General features: G+C 38.1%; 1 protein-coding gene across 1 annotated transcript in view; it reads left to right on the top strand.

Moving 5' to 3' along the window:
- CPQ (carboxypeptidase Q) overlaps positions 1-18,114 on the top strand; it is a 146,665-nt gene that overhangs the window by 30,213 nt on the left and 98,338 nt on the right. The window lies entirely within an intron of this gene.

The following is an 18,114-nucleotide window of genomic DNA, read 5'->3' as shown; positions in this document are numbered from 1 at the left end:
AACTCACATTTCAATGTTAGCTGACATGTCATTTCTGGGCAGGAATTTTTGTTCTCTGTGACTTAAACCATGCCAGTTATGAGTGGGTGTTTGGTTTTGAAACTATTGGCTTCACAATAGTTCTTTTCCCCTGTGCTTTGTCATTCTTTCAGAATGTTTTCATTTTTTTTTTGTTCTAGATGCAAGTTTTGTATAATATTTGTTTTAAAGAACTTTCTGCATTCTCAAGGCTGCCATAAATATTCTGAGAAAAACCAAAACCAAATGTCTTTGGTGACAACAGCCTGTCAGTGGTATATGAACTGGTCTTTCTGTGTGTTTGACTAGAATGTACATGTACAGTTTTCAATGTATTGTTAATTTTCCTAGCATAAGGCTGACTTGTACTAGATAAAGGAGTAGTCTGCTTTGAATATAATTATTTAGAACTCTTTAGCAGCAAGGTTTGTAATTCTCACAGTGCTTTTTAAGTAAGGTATGTGGAAATAATGAATTTTTCAAAAATGTAAATAGTTTTCATTTTCTTAGTACATTATTTGTTTAACACTGTAGTGTTATGTTACTGAAATTATATATTTTCATTTTCTGGTTGGTAACAGAATTCCTTTTTTTTCTGGGAGTTTTTTCCCAGTCTGAAAGCTTACACTTAAAATGCTTATCTATTGTGAAAAAGACTAGTTGAGGAGTAGAGAGGAAATGGAAAAGGGTTCAGCCGTATAGTGGAATGCTGACAGATGCACACTGTCCTTTAACACAGTATTTCTAAAATCTTACACTGTTATTGGTGACCTTAATGCCTGCAGTGATCTTTGTGTAGGAGCCTGCTGGCTGTGATGGGAGCTCTGGTCAGGCAGGCCCAGGCAGCAGCGCTGGACTGAGGACTGGGTCAGGACAGGTCCATCCTCCTGCCCACATCTGAGCTGCAGCCAGAGCAGGACTGGCAGGGCATGACTGATGCCACACACAAAGCCTGAGTGCTTGAACTGTAGAGCTCTGTTAATAAAATCATTTACATGAGAAAATATGAAAGATACACGGTTTATACAAGAGGTGCTCTATTTTGTAACACTCTTTCTTTGGCTACTACATGTTTAGAGCAATACAGATCCTTTATTCCTCCCCCTAGTTGCCTGCCCAGTAACTCTTTACTGGAGAGGAGTCATTGGCAGTAGTTAACCTGTCCCTGAATGTGTGCCACAACATAATCTGGACTTGTTCTGTTTAGGTAACACCATGGCTTCTTTTTGATCTCTGCTCCTAGATTTTCTTTCTGAAGAAGTCTGGGCTGATTTGTGAAAAGCATGATATAGCTTTGGATCTTTTTTGAGGCTGGGACTGAGAGGTGACTTGGCGGGGCATTTGGAGGCATGCATGAATCCACTTCTTCAGAGAGAGCATGAGTGGTCACAAGTCAGCAATATGAGAAGTGTGCAAGCTTCTCCATTTGTAATGCTTCAGAGAGTCAGAAAAGTCAGTAAAGCCAACTAACTGTATTGGAACACATGCAGAGAACAGCTCTGCAGCCCCTGTAGCTGCTTGGTAGCATTTTTATATGCTTGTCCTGGTTTCAGCTGGGATTGAGTTCATTTTCTTCCTAGCAGCTGATACAGTGCTCTGGTTTGGATTCAGCATGAGAATAACATTGATAACACACTGATGTTTTGGTTATTGCTAAGCAGTGCTTACCCTAAGTCAAGGATTTCCAGTGTCTCATGCTCTGTGAATGAGGAGCTTCACAAGAAGTTGGGAGAGAGCACAGCCAGGACAACTGATCTACACTGACCAAAGGGATATTCCATACCATGGGATGTCATGTTTATTATGAAAACTGGGTGGGGGAGGGAGGAGGGGAACTTGGCTGGAAGGGGCTAACCCCTTCTTGGGAACAGGCTGGGCATCAGTCAGAGGGTGGTGATCAATTGCATTGTGCATCACTTGTTCTTCTTGGATTTACCTATTTGCTGTTGTTAGGGGTTTTTTTTTGTCATTAAAATGATATTTTTTATTATAATATTTCACTCTGACTTTTTCCGAACTGCTTAACTGTTCTTAGCAGTCCTCAACCCATGAGTTTTTGTATTTCTTTTTCTGAGTCTTCTTCCCATCACACTCAGAGAAATAATGAGCAAGCAGCTGCATGGTACTTAGTTGCCAGGTGGAGTTGAACCATGAGAATGCTCCACGTTCACCTAAAGAAGTCAAAATTACCTTTTAAAAATGCTTTCTGAAATGTGAAGAACTTGAATTCAGATACTATCCAAACTATTACTAGTGTATTTCTTGGTGTCCAGCAAATGTGATGTTTATAATATATTTTCTAATACTTGGAATTTTCTAATAAAGCTCGTAATAATGAACAGATAGTGGAATGCGTTTCAGAAACAGTTTTACAAAAAACCTATCGTTTTGAAATAGCCCTAGCTGCTATCGTCAAAGAATATTGCAATGTGTTGATTTTCTGAAAACCAGATGATGATGATCTGTGTCCTGGCTGAGTTATGGTGCTATGCAGAATTGTTCAATTGAAAGTTACTGTATCTTCTGTTTGCTGCAGTATTTATGGAAGTGCATTTAGTATGGAATGAAAGATTAGAGGTGAGGAAGAGAGGTGGAGACTGAAGGAACTGGCATTACAGCTATTTGAAAATTGAATGGAAGTAGATGCCAAATGCATATTTATTTAGAAGTATTGAATCCTTAATTGATATTGGGAGCAGAGGTGACATTCCTAAAACTAATTTCAAATGTAGATGCTGCCATGAAGCATTTTTTTATGGTGCACTTTCTGTACTCTCTTAATTTACCTTTACTTAGGGTTTATTTTATTTTTCATATGGAATAGACTTGTTAATGTATTTTTCCTATAATACAGAAGGTACTCAGGCCCAGTCCCTCCCTTTGGTTACTCAGTGATGACTATATCTGTTTCTCTCATTTTTAACAAGTAGGTATTGCTGTAGGCAAGATGGATTTTCTTATCTCTATGCATTCTCCTGTGTTTTCTTCTAATCATCAGTGGAGTGTCTCCTTGTCTGTCCTAGCAGTGTGCTGTGCTGGATGGACTGTGTGCTGGATGTGGTGCTTCTTATCTGTCAGTGTCTGGGGCACTCTTTGTTCGAGTCACTTGCCTTTTTAATTGACTGGTGGAAAATACTGCCTTGCTGCCGGGAGTAGTGTGTTAGAAGGGTGAGAGATGAAAGATAAAAAGATAATAAAAGGTTTCTAAATATTGTGAAAGTAAGTCGTGCATTCTTGCAATTTGTATGCTGCTGCATTGTTAACCACAGCCTTTACTTCTTTGGCCTGTGTTTACATGTTCACTGATAATAAATGATAATGGGATTGTGGAGTTTTCCAAAATATCCTGGAAACATCTTAGAACAAAGCATCCTTCTCACACTTCTACTATCCCAGTTTCAGGTAAATGAAAGGTGTAATTTCACAATTTTTCCGAAACTATATCGAGTTTGGTAGATGGGGGTTTTTGTTTCATTTCTTTGCTTGATTGTTTGCTTGGTTTTCAAATTTTTCAACCCCTTTTCAACTTATTGTAATTATTGCTTATTGTTATTTAGTTACTCAATTTGCTGGAGCAATGTAAGCCAACTTTGTGGTGTGATTTCTAGGTGAACTTGCAATATGAGTAATATTTATAGGTCAAAACTAGGTACTGCCATTAACATCCTAGGCTTATTAGGGCTCATTATTAAAGCGTACTTACAAAGTGGAATTGGTGAAATCCCAACAAGAATTAAATCACTGTTCTTTTACTGGTAACTTGATGGCTGTTCCTTGTCCCAGAAATGGCAAGTGGCTGCCAGTTTGTCAGGGCAAAAAGTGTGAAGGGAGTCTTTGACGCGGGGACAGTTTGTTTTTCTTTGAGATGTGGTAGTATAACTGCGGAGCAATGAGACACCTGAGGACTCAAGCATCCCAGTTCTTAATAAGGGCAGGAAGGGACGAGTGTCATTTTACTCAGGAAAACTTATTGATGTGTTTGTACAAGGATTCATGACACTCACCAGTGACAAGTATTTGCTGTTGAGTTTCAAGGAGTTGATTCATTCATTTTGAACAGCATTGCTAAGTGAATAGGGAATAAAATTAGCAAGCACGTCTTCCTTGACCTATGAAGAGGTGGCAGTGGTTACATGGTATTGCAAAGTTACCATGTGCCACAGTTGTGTCTCGTGGCACTGTCTGCCTCTTGTGTTAAATGATTCTCTTGAGTTTTTTATTTCTCTTCTCTTTATTGGTATGTAGGAGTGGGGGTTTTTTTATGTAGGAGAAGGTAACTGTAATTAATAGGTAATTGGTGTAAGGGATGCTCTCCACTAGACCAAGCTGCCCAAAGCCACATCCCACCTGGCCTTGAACACTGCCAGGCATGGGGAATCCACAACTTTTCTGGGCAACCTCTTTCAGTGCCTCAGCACCATCACAGTGAAGGATTTGTTCCTAACATCTAAGCCTATTCTTTTGAAGTTTTTTGCAGAAAAGCCATGCTGTGAAATGCCAGTGTCCATAAAGGAGACAGAGGAATCCTGCAACTTTATTCTAATAAAGGGAGAGAGTCAATTAGGCCATTCCCCCATGGGGTCTCTCTGGAGGTTTTAGAGGATGCAGCCTCCTTTTATCCTAAACTCCCGACCACATCTTGCCCTCTTCCTTTCCATGCTGATGAAGGTACAGCCTTCCCAAACAACTGCCTACCACACATTCCCCCAAAAGACGTGTTGTCATTTTCCCCTAAAGTTTGGAAGGATGTCTGGATTTTGTGGATCCATCAGAAGTTCAGACTGTCTGGGCTCTGCAATAGATTTGTGTGGACTCATTTCTCCTATTACCCTAAAGTTGTCTGGGTTCTGTAACAAACTTGGTGGCTTGATTTTTGTAGATGTATTAAGACCCATTTCAAAGACATTAACACCCATTTGCCCTAAATATTGCCACAGCCATTCTGGTTGGTTCTTTCAGACCTAGTCTTTCCTGAAGACATTAACATCCTTTTCTGCTATCATTAGGGAAGACTCCCATCCATTGACTACAATCCCTCCCTCTTTTGTGAAGACATTAACAGATTTTTTCTCTCAGTTTGAAGCCATTCCCCCTTGTCCTATCACTACAGACCCTTGTAAAAAGTTTCTCTCCATCTCTCCATCTTTTTTGTAGGCTCCTTTTGCCAGTAACAAATTTTTTGAAGCACTGACAATTTGGTGGTGAAGTATTTAAACATGGGTATTAGAAGTTAAGAGTAACAGAACTATTTTTAATGAACCTTCTCAAATAACATGTATTATTGTAGTAATTCAACACTATCTATAATATTTGACCTTTTGTAGAAATCTGGGTACTTACTCTTTTTTTTCTGCTTTAATAACTTCACTGTGCTTAGATTAATGATACATGCCCTTACTGTAGTGTAAAACAAACTGATGGGTGTTCTCAGTTCATAATGGATGTTTTTTTACAGTGAAAATACTCAGTTTACAAGGTATAGTTGAAGTTGAGCAATAATCTGAATGACCAGTCCCATGCTACAACAGGCAGTGTTGCTTAAGAAATGGTGATGACAAAATTATTTTCTGCTAACATAGGCTTGCTTTTTCACAGCAGTTGTTCTGTTCATTAAATAATCAAAGTGAAAGAAGATAGGGAAAGTGAGGTGTTTAACTGTAAGACTCCTGAAATTGTATGCCTCTAATAAGCTATCCATAAGTCTAGCTATACATTTTGTAAATAAAAAGGTGTCCTTTAGCTATTGGTCCAGTATTTATTCTGCAGTGAATGTACTCTTATGAATCTAAAACTTTCAGTAAATCCTTCTGTTCTTCAAGAACCACAGATTAGATAATGTCATAACACTGTATCTTGTAATGATAACTCCTTTAAGGGCTCAAGAAAGAAGGAAAATTGAGTGCTTTTCTGAGAACTCATAAAGGAAGTTCCCAAGAATCCTCAGGATAAATGCCAAGAGCCCTATTATTATGGTTTTTTAGATGCTGCCGAGTGATCTCTCCAAAATGCAAGAAATTCAACAGGGAACATATTACAAGGCCAGAATAGACCAAGTAGTACTTTGACACAATCTAGAGATTGTTAACACGGACACATATTTGGTCAAGTTCTCTTCTTTTTGGACTAAATTATCAGCATCTTATACTTACCTGAAGTGTTTTCCTTCACTTTTTCTTTCTTTCTTCAGTCTGGTGGCCAGGACACACCACCAGCTTGTGAAGCTCCAGTAACTCTAATCAAAAACTTTGTCTGCATGAAAGCTGAAGTCATTAATGGCATGGTGCAACTCAAGATTTATGACTGAGGTTGCATTGATGATCCATGTCATTACATATGGCACAAGGCTAGTACATCATCTCATGGGATGTATGTGAATTTGAAAACCATTTCTTTTCCATTGCATTTCCATTATCTTAATTTCCCCTTTCTGTAATCTCATTTCATTTATTTTCTCCTATCATGAATAGTCATGGATACCTTTTTGTATATAAATTGTTTTCCTTTATATTCCTTATGGCTTGTTAGGCAGGTCATGCCCTTCTCAATCTTGCTGACCATGTGTGTGCATTAGTGGCATTTTTTAGCTCTCAGGTGCTTTCACAGAGACTTTTTACCACATCACCTCTTCCAGTGCTTGGTCTGCTGCCTTTTGTTCCAGACATGCGAATTGCTTGCTGAGGAGATAATCTTCCTTCCCCTAAAACTCCATGTCCAAGAAAAGTAAGGGCTTATTCACATCAGTAGTGACAGATTCAGCTTCCTCCTCTTGCCCTGCCATGTTTTCTGAATTCTGGGATGATACAGTAGTTTTACTAGTATTTATTTTGCTTTTTGGTTGGCTTTTGTTTGGTGGGTTGGTTTAGTTGTTTGGTTTTGGTCTTGTTTTAATGCATCTGGCCCTTAAAATGAATGTTCTGTCTTTGAAAGTGTATCTTCCTGTTGTGTCCTGAGACCTGAAGCCTCCTTTCCCTCCTCTTCTGCCCTTCCTTCTGCTATGAATAGCAGTATACCCAATGTTTTGCTGCCATCTGAGGAATCTTTCTTGTGATCCGTTCTGCTGTCCATAGACGGGAAGCAGTGGCATGCTGAGTAGGGAGCATCTTCCCATTCCCCAAGCTTTGCACAGGCTTGGGGAATGCACAAAGCCTGCACAAAGGGCAGCAGGAAGCAGTGTGGTGATTGTAGAGATGCAACAGTAGTGTGGCATGACTGAAGAAATCAGGAAGTGCCACTGATTATTTGTGATCACTTTTCACTTGCTGCAAGCAATTTCACTTACAGCAAACTTTTCGCTTATTGCAAGCAATATCATGTGGCAATGGGATATAGCTGTATTGTCTCCTGTTCTACTAAAGGGGCAGTAAGGAAGGATAAAACCCTTATTTGGGGTCTAACAAGGGATCTAATAAGGGGGTCTAATAAGAGCAGCCCATGTTTTATAAGTGTCTGGGAATCTTGTGGAAAGATTCTAGTCTGTGCATGTTGTCTTGCTGCCCTTAGAGATGTGAATTTGTGGTGTGCTGTGGGATTTGCTCTGCATTCCCTCTAGGATGCCCGTAAATTTTGTTGACTGACAATTTGTTAATTTTTACTTTGCTTCCTATGTTCCCTTCAGACCAACATGCCAGACTGCATTCTGTAGTGCAGCCTTTGTGCTCCCTTTTGGGCAAAGCCTGGCTGCCAAAAAGAGGCTTAGAAGAAGTCGTTAGAAGAAACAGAGCCTATGTTTTAGGAGATTATTGTGTTATGCAATGGGTTCTTGCTATTTGCACAGCAATTAGGAATCTAATTTCAGGTAACTTCATAATAGTGAGAAATCTGTAGATCTTTATTCAGTCCCAATCTCTCTTTGGCTTTTACCAAACTTTTTTCCTCTTTTTTGCTTTGAACTGCATTACTGGGTTTTGGTTGTTTTGTGTTTCCAGTAGATGGGGCCTGATGTGCCATCTGCAATCTCTGTGTAATTTCATACCCCTGCCATATTTGTTTTCTTACAAAGTCACTGAAATGGTGATGAGACTTATGAGAGCTTTCTCTGCCTCCTCCTAATTTTGACTCCTCCTGTTCAGGAATTGTAATGAGTTTAATCCATTTAGTCATACAAGCAGTATCCTGTAACTTGGTAGAGGTAAGGGCTAGTAAAATCTCTTTTGATAGACTGTTCTCTAGAAAGCTGCTCTGAGGATAACAGCTCTATTGAAATCTTGGCTGCCTCACCAATAACTTTCCAAGGCAAACCTTTAGCAATTTAGTATTCCATTGTTTTTTTTCCCTGTCTTCTGGACTTTCCTAACATTAATGAGTCATACATTAATTTGGGGTTGGTTGGCCACCCATATCCCAATTAACTCTGGTCTTGTTTGAGTACCATGAGCACCCACTGATTAGGCTTGGTAGTATTCTGAAGTTGTGAAGTTTTATTCCACCTTTGCATTACTGGTTCAGGTATATAAAGATGTTCAGTGTATAAAACTTCCAAGTTTTGGCTTTCAGGTACTGGGCTATAAGGAGTTACAGCTGTGCTTGTTGTGGGTTGAGCACCAGGATTTTCAGCAATTTTCCATGATTTCCTGTTTCTCCCTAATCAGCTCTTCAGTGCTGCCAGCCTCTTCTGAGTCTGTACAAGTTGTGGTTCCTATGAAAACCTGTTAGTAAGTTCAGAACCCTCTGACATGATTATAATGTCTTGACCTATCAACTTCAGGTTTGTTTTAAAGTCCTCACAATATTCGATTTTTTGATTACACAAACAAGTGTCTCACTAATCTGTGGTGACCATATTTGTGGAGGACTGAAACACAAAGGCAGATAATGATCACAGAGAGGTATCCAGCTAATACAGTGCCAGTGAATGTGTTCCTCAATCTGTGTATTTATTTTCAGCTGCTGATAAGATCTGAGAAGTATGTGGACTGTTATTTTGTTTCCCTGTAATTCTCCGTGTTTCTATCGCAAAAGTGCAGTAACTGTGGACTTTATCTGGAGTGTTCATATCCAGAGCACATGAGCATTTGGCCCTGGACGACTGGAAAAGATTAAATAGTCCCAGAATGTTTGTGCCAGAATGTTACAGAATTTGGGTGTTTGGGGTGTCCTGGCCTAATATTCTCTTTTTTTCATTAAAAAAAAAAAAACAAAACGGAAAAGAAAGAGTAAAGCCTCTGTTTCTTCATGTATTCTAGGATTACTTCCAAGGTACAAAGCACCTCACTTTTTAAATTTTAGTCCAGACAATGCTGAAACAGCTTGTATAGAGGTCTATTATATAGATTCACTTGCCTATCCTATTTTATTTTTTCATGTCTTTTTCCATTATTTTCATGGGTTTACAGTTTCTGTTTCCCACTGAGTATTGTTTCTACTTCCTATATTACTCAAGATACTTTTTCTGAATCTGTTTGGCATTATTCTTAGTTTAATTATGTTACTAAAATATATCTACATATTGCAAAACCATTTCAGATTATATATATTGAAGTTTTATTTAGGAAACATGTTGTATCTGCTCTAAAGCTCCTGAAGTACTCCTCTGCTCTTTTTGAGGTTTACTGCTGATTTCCAAAAGTGAACAGAGGTTTTTGCAGAGACTTTGGCTGTATTTATATGCATGTATACAACATAAAATTTTATTTTGATATATAGCTTTTTACTTATGTAAAACAAACAAGTAACCAAATATAGGTGCCAATTTTAAAATATATTTGATTGCTAGTCAACTGTTAACACAGTTAATCTCTCTGGTCAACACCCCAGGCATGCAGAGGATTTGGAAAAGCAAATTCCTCATTTTGTTTTGCCTTATTTGCTTAAACATGTGATCAAATGTGTATGGTTTATTCCAACATACTGTGATTTCTCTTTACATGAATGCTTACACTGTTTTCCAGAGGGCAGGTGGAAAACAGTGTTCTTTCTGCTGTTTCTTCCACTTCCCACAGTCTTACTCGTGGCTTGTCCATATGGTAGGGTATTTCTATGTTCTTTTATTAGATACTGTCTTCTTATAGGATGGTCTCACCCTGCTGTTATCTTTACTACTGTGTATGTCAGACATTTAAGTATGATTAGCTAGACCTATTTGTGTGATGAAACCCCTTCTTTATGGCACACAAATTTTGACTTATATTTTTAGGAGGTCAGAGCCAATTGTTCCACATCTGTCCTTTAGAATTGTTTTCTAGATGTAGGCTGGTGTTGATGGCCAACAGTAATAGTGGGTTCTTCCCTGTAGAAGCAATGTCTTGTGACTCAGAAGTGTAACCATTTCAATTACTTTAATCCTTTTCTCCTGGTTTGTTTTCCCTCTCAAATCCAGTCAGTCACCCGCATTTCTCTTGTTGTGTCCATCTTGTTGCATCAAATACTAATGCTTTTGTATTGCCTCCAGGGTACAGCTAAATGGTGAAAATCCTTCTCCATCTGGTTTATTAAATGAGAGGTGCCAGCTCCTGTCTCTGCTCTGCCAGTGATGCCAGCTTTGATTACTTGCCTGTTGTCCACTCCTTCAGGCATCTTATGCTTTCTTTCTTTTTGTTTCTATATTTAGGATGATGGTACAAACCTAAAGCTGTAACTTTATTATCTTCCAACTTTGCTTTTTAAATCTGACTTTTGTTTGATATTTATAGATTGTTTTCTTTAGCTGGTTAGATGAGTTATCTGTGACTTCTACTCAACTGTTTCACCTTGCCTTTCTTTCCTGGTCACTATCCATAGTACTTCTGCCTTGGCTGTCTAATGTGAATACTGCAAATACCCTGTGAAACAGAGAGGGGCTGTCTTTTATCTGCTTCTGTTTATTATTATTATTATTATTATTATTATTATTATTATTATTATTAAGCAGGATTAAGCTTTGCACTTCATGGCTTTTTAATCCATTGTGAATGTAAAATAAGAACTTTTCTTCTAAGAATAAAGAAAAGAAAGGAACCACATAATTTCTGACATATTTCTATTTGGATTTCTTCACATTAATTTGCTTGTGACTGTGAAGCACACAAAAACACCTCAACAAGAAATATTGAGACTATGTACTGTTTAGCTCTGAAAAATCCAGATTGATTCTAGACATTTGTGCATTGAAGAACAAAAGGATACTTTTGTCAGACAAGGGAGAGTAATCAAGTGAATCAATTAAACCCAGGGGTTCTGAAGTTCCATTTATCACTCTGCCGTGTGCCCCCGTGGTGTCTTGAGCAGGTCTCAGTATTATCTCTCTTTCTCTGTTTATAAGCAATATTAATATTTCTTGAATATTAATTTAGGATAGCATTTGCACATTGTTTACTGTAAAGAGGACAACATTAAAAGTCAGCTCTTCTAAACTGTGTTTAAGTAGCTAGTAGTAGATTCTGCAACAATTTGCATGTGCCAAAACCATGTAACTGTTGTATTACCACGTAACAGTGGGTGACTGCTGCTGATAAATAATCCATTATATAACCATGGGGGTTTTTATTAGGTTGATAGTTGAATTCTGCTAGATTGAGATTCAGATCTGTGGGAAGGCTCTGGCAGGAGGTGAATAACAGAGAATACAGTTCATTACGTAGGGAAATCGTATTTTCAAATCTGAACATTTAAAAATCATTTGTTGACTGTAATTCAAAGGATTTGAATTCAATTCAGTATTAACTCACTGTGAGAGAATGAAACCCACTGAAAAGAGCACAAAAGAGTTGAAATTTCAAAAAAGTAAAAGGCTTTTTCTTAGTAACATTTTAATATCATCAAGAACGACATGAACTTTAGAAATCAGGTTCTGGGATTCAAATGTGATTTTGCCAAAAATCTGAGTTTTGGAAAGAGTGAATTCCCATGAGAGATGTAAGGAGGTTTTAGTTGTTCTGTAATCTCTGTATTGCCTGCAACTCTTCAGGAAGCAGTTTGTGGTCCTTCTTTGAGGACAGTTTGTGTCTCCCTCCAAGTATCTCTATGTGCAGACTCTATAGAAAGAAAGAAAAACTTTCAGGGCTCCCAGTCTGGGGTTTTGAGAAGGTTGCAGTTGCTGTTGGGGGGACACTGGAATGCCAGAAATTATGTGAAGGGACCAGGCAACTTGAGTACATGCTCTGTATCTCCATAAGGGGCATTAGAGGCCTGTACGTTTGTGCTCCAGCTCAAAGCTCTGGAGAAGGGACCCAGGCCTGTCCACGTGCAGCCAGAGTCCTGCGCAGTCGAGTTCATCTGAGGGACCATCCAAGGCTGCAACTCCACAAAACCATGGGAATTTCCCCCTCCCCCTCTTCTTTTACTTAGTCTATAATGCTGACACTGTAGGAGAACAGAAATGGTGTGCTGCAGTGTCTGAGAGAATGCTACCATTTCAGTCTTGCCAGAAATGCAACGTGAATAGACAGACCCATGAGAAAACTTTAGCAGAGCTACTTGGAATAACAAGTGCAGCTGCAGCTGATGTTTTTAGAAATGTAACTGTTTTTCAGTGTCTAAAATTAGGTTTCAGTCATGCAAATCTTTGTACTTCTGAGTGACAATCAGTGATAGATTCCTTTAACTCTTCCCATATAGAGTGGTATTTTTTATTCCTTCACTATTTTGATTTTACTTAATGGACTGGCTTAACAATTGGTGAAAGGATGCCAGAATCCAGGCAATTGCAATAAAATGACAAGGAATTGGAGAACACCATTGGAAAGCATTAGACTTGTAGGTGATGTTTGTCCATGGAAGTTTCCTGAAAAAGAAAAGGAGAATTCCATTCAGTCCCCTAGGATCTCCCACAAAAGGTATCTGAAGCTTTTAGTTTTGTTTAGTTTTAGTCCAAATATGTTTGGAGCAGAAATTTTAGCCACAAATGCACTGTTATTTCCACCTCCACATGAAATTTTCAGGCCATTACAAAAGTTAACAGGGTGCAGAACTTGTGAGCTGGACAGTCCAACTGTCATGGTTTCATAAGGATGGTCCTAGACAGGTCTATTTCCCCCAAATGTCTGACAAATCAGGAACTTCCAAGGAGAATTTATTTTAGCAGCATTTTTGCAGCAAAAAGTGCCACCCTGTGATTTGCAATGTATCCTGGGTCACATCAGTCATCAAGTGTTCATTGCAGGTGAAGAGTTCTGTGGTTAGATCAGGGATTAAGCACTGTCCCCTTAAAACAGGAATTTTGGTAATGTTGGTATTAACCAATATTAATATTGGTTGCTATTAATAGTATGGGCTACATCACAAGATTCACCTGCTGGCCAGTGAAACTTATCTTCATGAAATTATTAAAAGCTCACTTTGAGAGCTGGGTGTACAAAGGCTTTGCAAACTGCAGGTGATCTTTGGGCTGCACTTACAGAACAATTGTTTTAAACTATTTGATAAAAAGTTATGAATTGCAATGTTTGGGTTTGTTCTGTAGAATTCAGTACCTGTTTATGTCTATAAAGTTAGATTTGTCTAAAGTTAGATTTGAAACAAGTACAATTTCCAGTGAATAATTTAACTCCACTACACTTACACAGAAGTGCAATATGGAGTATTTTAGAGGAAGAAATTTTAGCTTGACAGCTGCAAGGTAATTTAGCCAGTGTATATTAGCTTGTAAAACTCAGTTCTGCTTCTAAAAATTGTATTATGCACTTCTTTCTATGTAGGTATAGTTTTTTTTTCAAGATTTCCTATTTATATTATTCATGAATATAAATACACTAAGACATACATGGTCTCAGAGTTCACAATCATTGACAATCAGGAAGCTAATTTTCTTGCACAGTGTGCCTTGTGGGGTGGGGGAATAATAACTACTTAATACCTGAACATTGGGAAGAAAATTCCCCCTTTTTATTCTGTTACTGTCCTTTCAGTGTTGCACAAAGTGATTTTCAGTGTTTTCCTGTACTGAGCCCTAAGGCTGTGGGGTGCTCACGGGCTGGGTGCAGGTGCCTTGCTGCTTGCCTCTCCTCAGGGAGGCTGCCTGAGCACGAGAGAGACCCTGGACGCATGGGTGAGGAGGAGGTGGGGAAGCCTGTGGTCCTCTGTGGCAATCTTCTTCTCCTGGAGCTACCACAGTGGACTTGGAGAGCTCTGGCATTCTCACAGCTGTCACTTTTCAGGTAGTCTGGAATCTCATCATGTCCCTAAACCTGTGTCACCTTAACAGTTCATCTGATCTGACTGGCTGTGTGCCTGTATCTCTTGGTTCTGGTCCAAAATAATTTGTGTATTTTAATTTATGTACAGGCTGTAAAAGTGATGATCATTATTGTACCAGCCTCCAGCCTGCTACCTTTTTTACAACATTTTCCTGAGCAACATGGAAATGTTGCTCAACTAATGAAAACGAGAGAAAATTATATTGTTCCAGATAGTCTCTCTTCCAGCACAGACTCTCATAGGCACTCTTTATTAGATATTAAATAAACCCATAAATTGCAAAAGTGGAATTCTTTCCCATTCAGAAGATAATGAAGGAATTGCTGTATCTCTAGGATTAAATGGGAAAAGGAAAAACTATTAAACATTGTGCAAAACAAAATGACTATATAGTGTATGTTGCAGAGCACAACAAGCTTCATAGCAAAAAAAAAAACCCAGTGAGAAAGTGTTGCATTTTGTCAGCAATTTCTCTTTTCCTTCTGAGGAAGAAAAATTACTTCAATTCTCAGTCTGATCTACTTTCTCAGAAAACCCCTACATTAATTTCCTTATGAAAACTGGTGTGTGCCAGGTGTTCTTCCTGCATGCTCCCGAAGAAACCTGCAGCACGCCAAGATCCCCAAAACTTATTCATTCTCTCAACCATGATTTGTACTGGATTTTTTTTTTTTTTTTTTTTTTTTTTTAAGCCTGACACTTCTCGTTTCCCAGACACAGCTAATTGCCAGGAAAGGAGCTGTTAAGAGGAAACACATACCTATTGGGACAACTTTTATATCATCTGATGTTGATTATGAAGCTTTTGGAAGAATCTGCCACCATCATCAAAAAATACAGCTGGGGAAAGAACACTCGAAAGAACACTCACACTTGGCATGACATTTTGTGGGGCTGCTCAATATTTACTTGTAGTTCACTGGAATTAAAATACTCTAATGAACTTTTAAAATACACTCTGTTCCTAAAAAGAACTTTTCTGCTTACAGTGTTCAGGTTCAAAGATAAAAAAATTCAGGGTGTCTGTAAGTTTGAAGTGACAGGCAAGACTTGCCTGAATTTTGGAAATAAAAATATACCATTTATTGGAGAACGAGTTCATCAAGTAAGTGTAATACACTATTAGGTAACGTTTTCTTATCCCTTAGGCATTTATAGTGCATTTTACATTGCATAAGTGGAGCTGTATAATGTGTGTACTAGATAACAGGCAAATGTAATGAACAGGTGTAGTTAAAGCAATTCCTTTCAAGTGACACTACTAAAATTTCTCAGTTGAGAGAAAAAATAAGTGGTACTACCTCTGTGTTATTTTTACTATTTTTTATTATTAAAACATATTTTTATTCTTTTTTTTTTGTTTTTTTTATTTGAGTGGTAAAAGTATTGGATTGTTTAACAGAACATCAAAAAGGTGTTTAGTATCCTATAGTAATTAGAAGTGTGGGAGTGAAAAAAGCATTTATGTAGTGAAGTTTTTTCAGAGTTTCAGTTTTCCTGAGAAAATATTGTGGCTCACCAGGACAAGTGTCTTGCAGTGGCTTTTTTTTGCTCATTCCCTAAAACTGAATCCAGCCTGTCCCTTCACTTCCTTTTCATATCCAGTTAGGTTTTAAAGTCTTCTCCCCTGTTGTCCCACCCCCTTCTGTTGAGGTTAATGGAAGTGTTTCAGTGAAAAGCTTTTACTCACAAACAGAAAAGATAACTATTTTCTTCTATTTTACTTTTGGGATTTAATTCCATGCTATCTGAGATAATAATAAGTATGTTATTCCACTGTTGATTTTTTAAAAGTTCTCCTCTTTAGTCCATCCACATAGTTGCCTTTTGTACTAAGATGTTTTGTCTCCTGCTGCCTTGAGAAACGTTTACCCTCTGTCACTGCCGTTTCTATCTTACGGTTTTTTTCCTTGACTGCCTTTGTATTCCTGTTGATACTCGTCTTATTTTTTACACCTTAAAAGTGTATCTCCATGAGGGTTTGTTTGCATTGCCACATCTTGTTAAAGGGAGATGTTCCTAAATGCATATGAGTTTAAGATTGGTTTGGTTTTTATGGAGGACAGTGTCCCAAGAACATACTTCTCTGAATGGTGGGCTGCTCAGAGAAGGAAGGAAAGAAGAAAAGCACCATCCATATCCTGTTCTGTGAATCTGAGACTTTCTTCTGCCTCCTTTCAGACCTTGCTCCCCTCTGTTTACCTCAGGGGTCATCTGATTAAAAGGGAGAAGTTTTATGGTGGTAAGACAAATATCCTCTATCCCTACCCTTTTCCTTCAGGTGAGTGTTGGCTGCATGTTACCCTTTCCCATGCCCATCCTTTGAAAGGAGGAGGGAGCTCCCTGTGCTGCCCCATGATGTGTTCAGTTCAGTGCCAGGGCTGACTCTTGTTTCTGGTGTATATGGATATGCCTGTGTTGACCCTCTCTGCTACTCCCTATCTCTAATGAATCAGAGACTTGGAAGGACTGGAAGATACCCTGAAAGCTCTAATGCCTCTTAACACCTATTTGTGCTTGATAATTTTGATATAAGAGGTAATTATAATAATGAAAAACATCATTAAATGGAAATGGTATGGAAAGCAGGTGAGTATTCTTGCTCTTAGTTTGCTTTTGTATTGCTAGCCTTCTGATGCTTCTTTGTCTGATTTGCTACTTTCCAAATTAAGAAAACGAGGGGGGGTTGTTGTTTTGAGTTTTGATTTCTTTTTTGTTTGTTTGTTTGGATTTATTTATATCCTTCCTGTAGGTGTAAAATATAACATCTGTTCTCAGTGAGGATTTTTTGAATTTGTTCTCTGTGCACATTGGTCCTTGGTGGTTGAGGAGGTCATTAAAGATATAAATAAGACTTGTTCTCAAGGCTGAGAAGCTAGGAATTCAACAAAAAAAGTCACAAACAAAGCCTATGAAGCCAGAATCCTTACAGCTGCTGGCAGTTTGGGTTGCCAGTGGTGTTCACTCCAGGAGCCTGTACCTAAACTACCTATTGTAACACACAGCAGGCAGCTGCTTTCTCACAGGGATGTAAACACAGAAGGACAGAGCTTGGTGATTTGTACTGAGCAGAAGGAGGCCAAACAGGTGTGTGACTTAAATAGTTCCCTCAAGATTTCAGCTGCTGGAGAGTCATCTTCATGTCTGTAAGATCCAGCAAGTTTCTTTTTCAGTTGAAGAGCAGCTGATGCAACTTTCATTTTCTACAGATTCTTGGAAAGCTGTTGTACATTCCCAGCAGTTGGATAGTCCCAGGGTAGAATGCATCGAACTTCATTTGATCATTTTACTATTCAGAGTTGCTTCCTGCTTCTTGTTTGGCAAACCATATTTAATCCATGCTATTTTTAAAAGATTCTGTACTTTTTGGAGAATTCTCTTGGTGCTTTGAATATTGGTGTTACTGAATATAATAGTGAAATACAAACATGTATGTGTAAGTTATATTCTGTAACCTAGGACATATGTAACAGTGGCAAAGCTATTATGCTTGTTTGGTAAAGCCTAATTTTATTGAGTGCCCGGCAGTCACTAAGTGCAGTTTTCTAAATGTTAATTTAATTGGAGTCCACGTGGTAACAGAATAATGCTGTGGTCTTCTTCAAAGGGAACTTTCCTTGGTAAGGCTCCATTACACTGCATTATTTATGTATACCATTTAAATCTATACTTGTATAGTTATATATATATATAATATTTTAATATATTTTTATATATATTTTATATTATATATATATTTATATATTTATAATATATGAAAAAATATATTTTTACTCTGCAGTTTCTTAAGATTTTATGTGCATATTCCTATTTGGTTTTGAATTTGACAATCTTGATATCTTTTCAACTTACTGTGAACCAACAAATCAAATCCCACCAAGACAATCTAAGAAGCCAACAAAGCAAATGAGTCCTGGGACAAATGATGACAGAAACACAAAATTAGGCTGAATTTATTTATTTTATGTTTTGCCAAGTAGTTGTAAA

The sequence above is a fragment of the Melospiza georgiana genome, chromosome 1 (assembly GCF_028018845.1).
Source record: "Melospiza georgiana isolate bMelGeo1 chromosome 1, bMelGeo1.pri, whole genome shotgun sequence".
Taxonomy (NCBI): Eukaryota; Metazoa; Chordata; class Aves; order Passeriformes; family Passerellidae; genus Melospiza; species Melospiza georgiana.
The sequence above is the reverse complement of the archived record's forward strand: the minus strand, read 5'-3'. Positions and strand labels throughout refer to the sequence as shown.